Raw genomic sequence first — 8,071 nt, 5'->3', positions numbered from 1 at the left:
AGACCTTACAGTGAAATGCTTACTTACAAGCCCTTAACCAACAATGCAGTTAAGAAAAATACCAAGGAAAAAGACATAAAAGTAACAAATAATTAACTTCTTAAGGTAGGGGGCAGCATTTTCACTTTTGGATAAATAGCGTGCCCAATTTCAACTTCCTGCTACTCATGCCAAGAATATAAGATATGCATATTATTAGTAGATTTGGATAGAAAACTCTGAAGTTTCTAAAACTGTTTGAATCATGTCTGAGTATAACAGAACTTATGTAGCAGGCAAAACCCGAGGACTAACCGTTCAGATTTTTTTCTTTTTTTAGGTCTCTGTCTGTTCAGTTATTTCTCATTGGGAAAATATATTTCTTAGAAACTTGTTTTCAGTTCCTACCACTTCCACTGGATGTCACCAGTCTTTGGAATTTGGTTGAGGTTATTCCTTTGTGCAATGAAGAAGTACGGCCATCTAGGAACTTCGTAACACTGTTGAGAGTTGCGCAAGACTTGAAAAGTAGCTTGGTTTGTTGTTTTCCTGTATTGAACACAGATAGACCCGTCTTCAATTTGATCGATTATTAACATTTAAAAATACCTAAAGTTGTATTACCAAAGTAGTTTGAAATGTTTTGGCAAAGTTTACAGGCAACTTTTGAAATATTTTGTAGTGATGTTGCGCAATTTGGAAGCTGTTTTTTTCTGGATCAAACGTGCCAAATAAATGGAAATTTTGGATATATATGGACGGAATTAATCGAACAAAAAGGACCAATTGTGATGTTTATGGAACATATTGGAGTGCCAACAAAAGAAGCTCGTCAAAGGTAAGGCATGTTTTATATTTTATTTCTGCATTTTGTGTAGCGCCTGCAGGGTTGAAATATGCTACCCTCTTTGTTTACTGGTTGTGCTATAATCAGATAATAGCTTCTTATGCTTTCGCCGTAAAGCCTTTTTGAATTCTGACAAAGCGGCTGGATTAACAAGAAGTTCATCTTTAAGCCGATGTATAACAATTTTTATGAACGTTTATTATGACTCTTTCTGTATTTTGAATTTGGCGCCCTGCAATTTCACCGGATGTTGTCGAGGTGGGTCGCTAGCGGAACACTTGCACAGAGAGGTTAAAGAGCAGCAGTAAAATAACAAAAGCGAGGCTATGTACAGGGGGTACCGGTACAGAGTCAATGTGTGGGGACACCGGTTCGTCGAGGTAATATGTACATGCAGCGTAAAAGAAGGGGGGGCAATGCAAATAGTCTAGATGTTCAAGTGTCTTATGGCTTGGGGGTAGAAGCTGTTCAGAAGCCTCTTGGACCTAGACTTGGCGCTCCGGTACCAGTTGCTGTGCGATAAAGAGAGCAGTCTATGACTAGGGCCTTCCTCTGACACCGCCTGGTATAGAGGTCCTGGATGGCAGGAAGCTTGGCCCCAGTGACGTACTGGGCCGTAAGCACTACCCTCTGTAGTGCCTTGCGGTCGGAGGCCGAGCAGTTGCCATACCAGGCAGGGATGCAACCCGTCAGGATGCGCTCAATGGTGCAGCTGCAGAACTTTTTGAGGATCTGAGGATCCATGCCAAATCATTTCAGTCTCCTGAGGGGGAATCGGCTATGCCATGCCCTCTTTATGACTGTTTTGGTGTGTTTGGACCATTCTAGTTTGTTGTTGAGGTGGACGGCAAGGAACTTGAAGCGCTCAACCTGCTCCACTACAGCTACATCTATGAGAATGGGGGCATGCTCGGTCCTCCTTTTCCTGTAGTCCACAATCATCTCCTCTGTCTTGATCATGTTGAGGGAGAGGTTGTTGTCCTTGCAGCACACGGTCCGGTCTCTGACCTCCCCCCTATAGGCTGTCTCATCGTTGTCGGTGATCAGGCCTACCACTGTTGTGTCATCGTCAAACTTAATGGTGTTGGAGTCATGCCTGACTGTGCGGTCATGAGTGAACAGGGATTACAAGAGGGGACTGAGCACGCACCCGAGGGGTCCCGTGTCGATGATCAACATGGCGAATGTGTTGTTACCTACTCTTACCACCTGGGGGCGGCACGTTAGGAATTCCAGGATCCAGTTGCAGAGGGAGGTGTTTAGTTCCAGGGACCTTAGTGTTCTCAAAAGCTCATCAATAAGCTATGGTGTTGAATGCTAAGCTGTAGTCAGTGAATAGCATTCTCACATAGGTGTTCCTTTTGTCCAGGTGTGAAAGGGCAGTGTGAAGTGCAATAGAGATTCCATCATCTGTGGATCTGTTGGGCCGGTATGAAAATTCCAGTGGGTCTAGGGTTTCTGGGATAATGGTGTTGTGAGCCATGATCAGCCTTTCAAAGCACTTCATGGCTACAGACGTGAGTATTATGGGTCTGTAGTCATTTAGGGAGGTTGAATTAGTCTTCTTGGGCACAGGGACTATGGTGGTCTGCTTGAAAGATGATGTTGGTATTACAGACTCAGACAGGGAGAGGTTGAAAATGTCAGTGAAGACACTTGCCAGTTGATCAGCGCATGCTTGGAGTACACGTCCTGGTAATCCGTCTGGCACTGTGGCCTTGTGAATGTTGGCCTGTTTAAAAAGGTCTAACTCTCATCGCCTGTGGAGAGCATGATCACAGTCATCCGGAACAGCTGATGCCCTAATGCACGCACCAGTGTTATTTGCCTCGATGCGAGCATAGAAGTAATTCAGCCCATCTAGTAGGCTCGTGTCACTGGGCAGCTCGCGGCGGTGCTTCCGTTTGTAGTCTGTAATAGTTTGCAAGCCCTGCCACATCCGACGAGCGTCGGAGCCAGTGTAGTACAAATTGATCTTAGTCCTGTATCCACGCTTTGCCTGTATGATGGTTCTTCTGAGGGCATAGCAGGATTTCTTATAAGCTTCCGGGTTAGAGTCCCGGTCCTTGAAAGTGGCAGCTCTAGCCTTTAGCTCAGTGCAGATGTTGCCTGTAATCCATGGCTTATGTTTGGGTTATGTACGTTGTCACTGTGGGGACGAAGTCACCGATGCACTTACTGACAAAGCCAGTGACTGATGTGGTGTACTCCTCAATGCCATCGGAAGAATCCCAGAACATATTCCAGTCTGTGCTAGCAAAACAGTCCTGTAGTTTAGCAACTGCTTCATCTGACCACTTTTTTATTTAGAGTCACTGGTGCTTCCTGCTTTAATTTAAGGAGGATAGAATTATGGTCAGATTTGCCAAATGGAGAGCGAGGGAGACCTTTGTACGCGTCTCTGTGTATGGAGTAAAGATGGTCTAGAGTTATTTTCCCTCTGGTTGCACATTTAACATGCTGGTAGAAATGAGGTAAAACAGATTTAAGTTTCCCTGCATTAAAGTCCCTGGCTGCCTCTGGATGGGCGTTTTCCTGTTTGCTTATGACCGTATACAGCTCATTGAGTGCGGTCTTAGTGCCATCATCGGTCTGTGGTGGTATGTAGACAGCTACCAAAAAAAATGCAGATGAAAACTCTAGGTAGATAGAGTATCTCATAAGCTGTAGACCACACTACCTCAGGTGAGCAAAACCTCGAGACTTCCTAAGATATCGTGCACCAGCTGTTGTTTAGATAAATGCATAGGCCCCCGCCCCGTGTTTTACCAGAGGCTGCTGTTCTAATCTGCCGATACAGCTGTATGTTATTCATGTTGTCATTCAGCCACGACTCAGTGAAATAAGATATTACAGTTAATGTCCCATTGGTAGGATGTACGTGCTTTTAGTTTGTCCACTTTATTCTCCAGCGATTGTACGTTGGCCAATAGTACCGATGGCAAAGGCAGATTAGCCACTCGCCAACCGGATCCTTATAATGGACCCCAATCTCCTTCCGTGAAATCTCAGTCTCTTTTTCCCTGCGAATGACGGGGATGAGGGCCTGTTCGGGTGTCTGGAGTAAATCCCTCTCGTCTGACTCATTAAAGAAAAAGTATTCATCCAATTCAAGGTGAGTAATCGCTGTTCTGACGTCCAGAAGCTATTTTCGGTCATAAGAGACGGTAGCAGCAACATTATGTACAAAATAAGTTAAATAAAATAAAGTCAAATAAAATAAAATAAAAACGTATCTGAGCAATCAGGAGAGAAGGGTCTTGGTCAGGGAGGTGACCAAGAACCCCATGTTCACTTGGACAGAGCTCCAGAGGTCCTTTGTGGAGATGGGAGAACCTTCCAGAAGGACAACCATCTCTGCCGCACTCCACCAATCAGGCCTTTATAGTAGAGTGGCCAGACGGAAGCCACTCCTCAGTAAAAGGAACATGACAGCCCACTTGGAGTTGCATAAAAGGCACCAAAAGGTCTCTCAGACCATGAGAAACAAGATTCTCTGGTCTGATGAAAACAAGATTGAACTCCTTGGCCTGAATGCAAAGATTCATGTCTGGCGGAAACCTGCCACCATCCCTACGGTGAAGCACGGTGGTGGCAGCATCATGCTGTGGGGATGTTTTTCAGAGGCAGGATTGAGGGAAAGATGAAGATGAACGGAGAAAAGTACAGAGAGATCCTTGATGAAAACCTGCTCCAGAGCACTCAGGGCCTCAGACTTGGGCAAAGGTTCACCTTTCAGCAGGACAACGAGCCTAAGCACACAGCTAAGATAACGCAGCAGTGACTTCGGGACAAGTTTCTGAATGTCCTTGAGTGGCCCAGCCAGAGCCCGGACTTGAACCTGATTGAACATCTCTGGAGAGACCTTAAAATAGCTGTGCAGCGACACTCCCCATCCATCCTGAAAGAGCCTGAGAGGATTTGCAGAGAAGAAGAATGTGAGAAACTCCTCAAATACAGGTGTGCCAAGCTTATAGCATCATACAAAGTACTGAGTAAAAGGTCTGAACACTTATGTAAATGTGATCCATTTTTTACATTTTATATATTTGCAACAATTTCTAAATACCAGTTTTTGCTTTGTCATTATGGTGTAGTGTGTGTAGATTGATGAGGATTTGTATTTATTTAATCAATTTTAGAGTAAGCCTGTAATGTAACAAAACGTGGAAAAAGTCAAGGGGTCTGAATACTTTCCGAATGCACACACACACACACACACACACACACACACACACACACACACACACACACACACACACACACACACACACACACAGCTCCTCCTAAAATGTCTAAATTCCATTATTTGACTTTTTTTTGTGTGTGCGTCTTAGATATTACTGCACTGTTGGAGCTAGGAACAGAAGCATTTCACTACACCCGCAATAACATCTACTAACTACAGTATGTGTATGCGACCAATACCATTTTATTTGATTTTAGTTACTAGAGGAACACAATTTTTGTTTTAAAATACAATGTTTATGTTTCAATACAGTACACATTGTAAGTGAAATAATATATTTCAACACATTATTGAAGTGACATCCTCTACTTAGCTGTTAGGAGAGGAGGCAGAAATCAATTATAAATCAAATCGAAGAACAAAATGAAGCGACCAACCAACCAATTGCAGAGGACGATCAGAGAGCATCTTGGACACATTCTGTCAGAAAATGTCTTGGTGGTGCTAGTCAGTATTACACTTAAACTGTAATGACACTTGTACAGGGAAAATAATAAAGAGGGAGGAAACAGATTATTGAAATGGGTAGATTTATTTGTAATGGAACACTGATGGGTTGTGAATGAGATTATTAGGAATGTACACAGTGAAAATTCGAAACTTCCAAAAGAGCGAGCTACTTCTCTCTGAATGAAGGACAGTATAAAAAATTAAAGAAATGTATGCAGATTTTAAAATGACACACACTAATAAGTAATGACCCATTACTATATTAGGTAATAGAAAATATAAAAGGAAATGAGGAATAGATGCAAAGCAAACGCTTCAGGATTTCATTCAAAACATATTTTTAGATCATGGGCATGTCATGTAGGCCTACAGTATAGTCTAACTTTTTGTCCTAAAATGCCCCTGGTGGCAGTACCTTTTAGCGTGTGTAAAAATGAACCACGAATGCATCGCACCAAACGCAGACAATAACAAAAATGTATTGACCATGTCCTATGACCAATACACAGAAAATGTCATATCACCAGAATAAGGAGATCTCATACGATCAAAAATTATTGTAATGTGTGTTTTCAGCCAGGCGACCCACTACAGTGCACCGACTCAAGGGGGGGGGGGGCTTTCCCTACGCCTTGTCAAACTGGAACTACGAAGCCACATTCAGCTGATTGGAACAACAAAAACACAATCTCGCGCTACACAAACACTCAGCGCCGCCGCCGCACGAGACGTCAAAACGATTCCGCCCCGTTTCCTCGTCTCCCATTGGCCTGGCTTGCTAGGACATTTTAAATAGATGGGACTTGTGAAGCAAAAGTTCCAACTTTAAATCTTCTTCATACTTCTTATTAATGGGGTTTGCAAGGCAAGAGTCCCCACTTTAAATATTCGTCATACTTCTTATAATTACTACCTGGAAAACGATTCCTCTTACACTTTTACCCAATTTCAGTTTATGTGACAAAAAAAAGCAAGTATAGTGTAGAAAATCAATGTACAATCTAAACTGCTGTGAAATATATTTCCCTATATTCCGTATTTCAAGCTGGTGTATAAAACCAAAAGATGCAAAAATGAAACTTAATCATGTGAATCATAGCAATAGCAATAGCACATAGAACATATCTACAATCTCTTCTTAGACTTGCTGTCAATGAGAATGACAGATCTACAATTGATATTTCTATGTGAATTGGGTCGCTCAAAAAGTTATATATTGCAGCTTTAAGCTAAACACCTCATTCAAACTTTAAAATGTGCAGACCGGTCTAAAGACCCTGTTGTGATATAATCAACTCCCAGACTTCCAACATACCATTCACTGTGAACAACACAACTTTTGACAAAAATATGCTACACTGAACACTTTCCAAAGTTAAAGTTAAACAGAAAGCATATGAAATCTAACCTCTACTTCCAAACAATTTACATTTTTACAACTGTCACAGAACTTTAGACAAAAACTTAGGGTGTGACATATTGGTCTACTTATCTGCTATTCAAATCAGGAATCGGAACATAATTATCTGCTACCAATAAAAAAGACAGCTTAGTTACCACATCAACTACTTTTTGTCTCAACCTTTACAAACTGACATTTTCACCACTTTCCCAGAACTTTAGAGGGTATAACACATTGGTATACTTCTCAGCTACTTAAGGGTGTTTTCACATATAGTTCTCTTTAAAAGAACCGATCTCAGTCCTATTTAGAGTGAACTCTGGGGTAAAAAAAAGAGAGCAAAATAACTCAGTTCTCTTTGTATTCACATTGACTCAACTCTTTTGCCAGTTCACGTCAACTATTTTGTGGACCAAGTCCTCTTTGCATTCGCATTGCTAGGAAAGTTTGTGGTCATACGCACATCCTTAAAAACATAGGTGCTGGGCTAATAAAGAATACTAGTATAGAACAAGTTAAAGCTCCCAATTCACCACTTATTGACAACATTTCGATCCGAAACGGATCTTTGTCAGGTCAAGCACATAGTGTTCACATCCCAAAATATACACATTTCACCTCACATGACCATTGAAGACATGACGCATGGTGGGTGCAAAAAACATTTGTATATCTCTAATAGTTAAAAAAAAAAAACAATGAGATGGGTGCATGTAATGGTTCCAGAAAATAATAATATGTATACAAAACGTGTCATTCCTCTAGGTAACCCTGCTGTCTGAAACGCTAATCCAGATGGTCAGTTTGTTTGACATAGTGTACTACAAATCCTACATATGCGACTGTATTGGCTAATGGGGAGGCACTTTTTTAGCGGAGTAGGGTGGAAGCTGTCGTCAAGTAACAGGGAATTCCTGTCCGTCGGCTTCCTGTGTAGATCCGTACTACCCCCCCCCCCCCCCCCCCCCCCCCCACCGCCCCCCCCCCCCACCCCCATCCCTCTTATTCAAAATGTCAAGAAAACGTATTTCATCAAATGTGAGGGTGAATTTCAAATGTTAACTGCTTGTAATTGATGAAGGAGTGGAATCAATGAAGTTCCTCTGCTGTGCCCTGAAATAGAACGAATACGTCATCAATTAAG

The sequence above is a fragment of the Oncorhynchus clarkii genome, chromosome 3 (assembly GCF_045791955.1).
Source record: "Oncorhynchus clarkii lewisi isolate Uvic-CL-2024 chromosome 3, UVic_Ocla_1.0, whole genome shotgun sequence".
In the NCBI taxonomy this organism is placed as follows: Eukaryota; Metazoa; Chordata; class Actinopteri; order Salmoniformes; family Salmonidae; genus Oncorhynchus; species Oncorhynchus clarkii.
Note: the sequence above shows the minus strand (reverse complement) of the source record.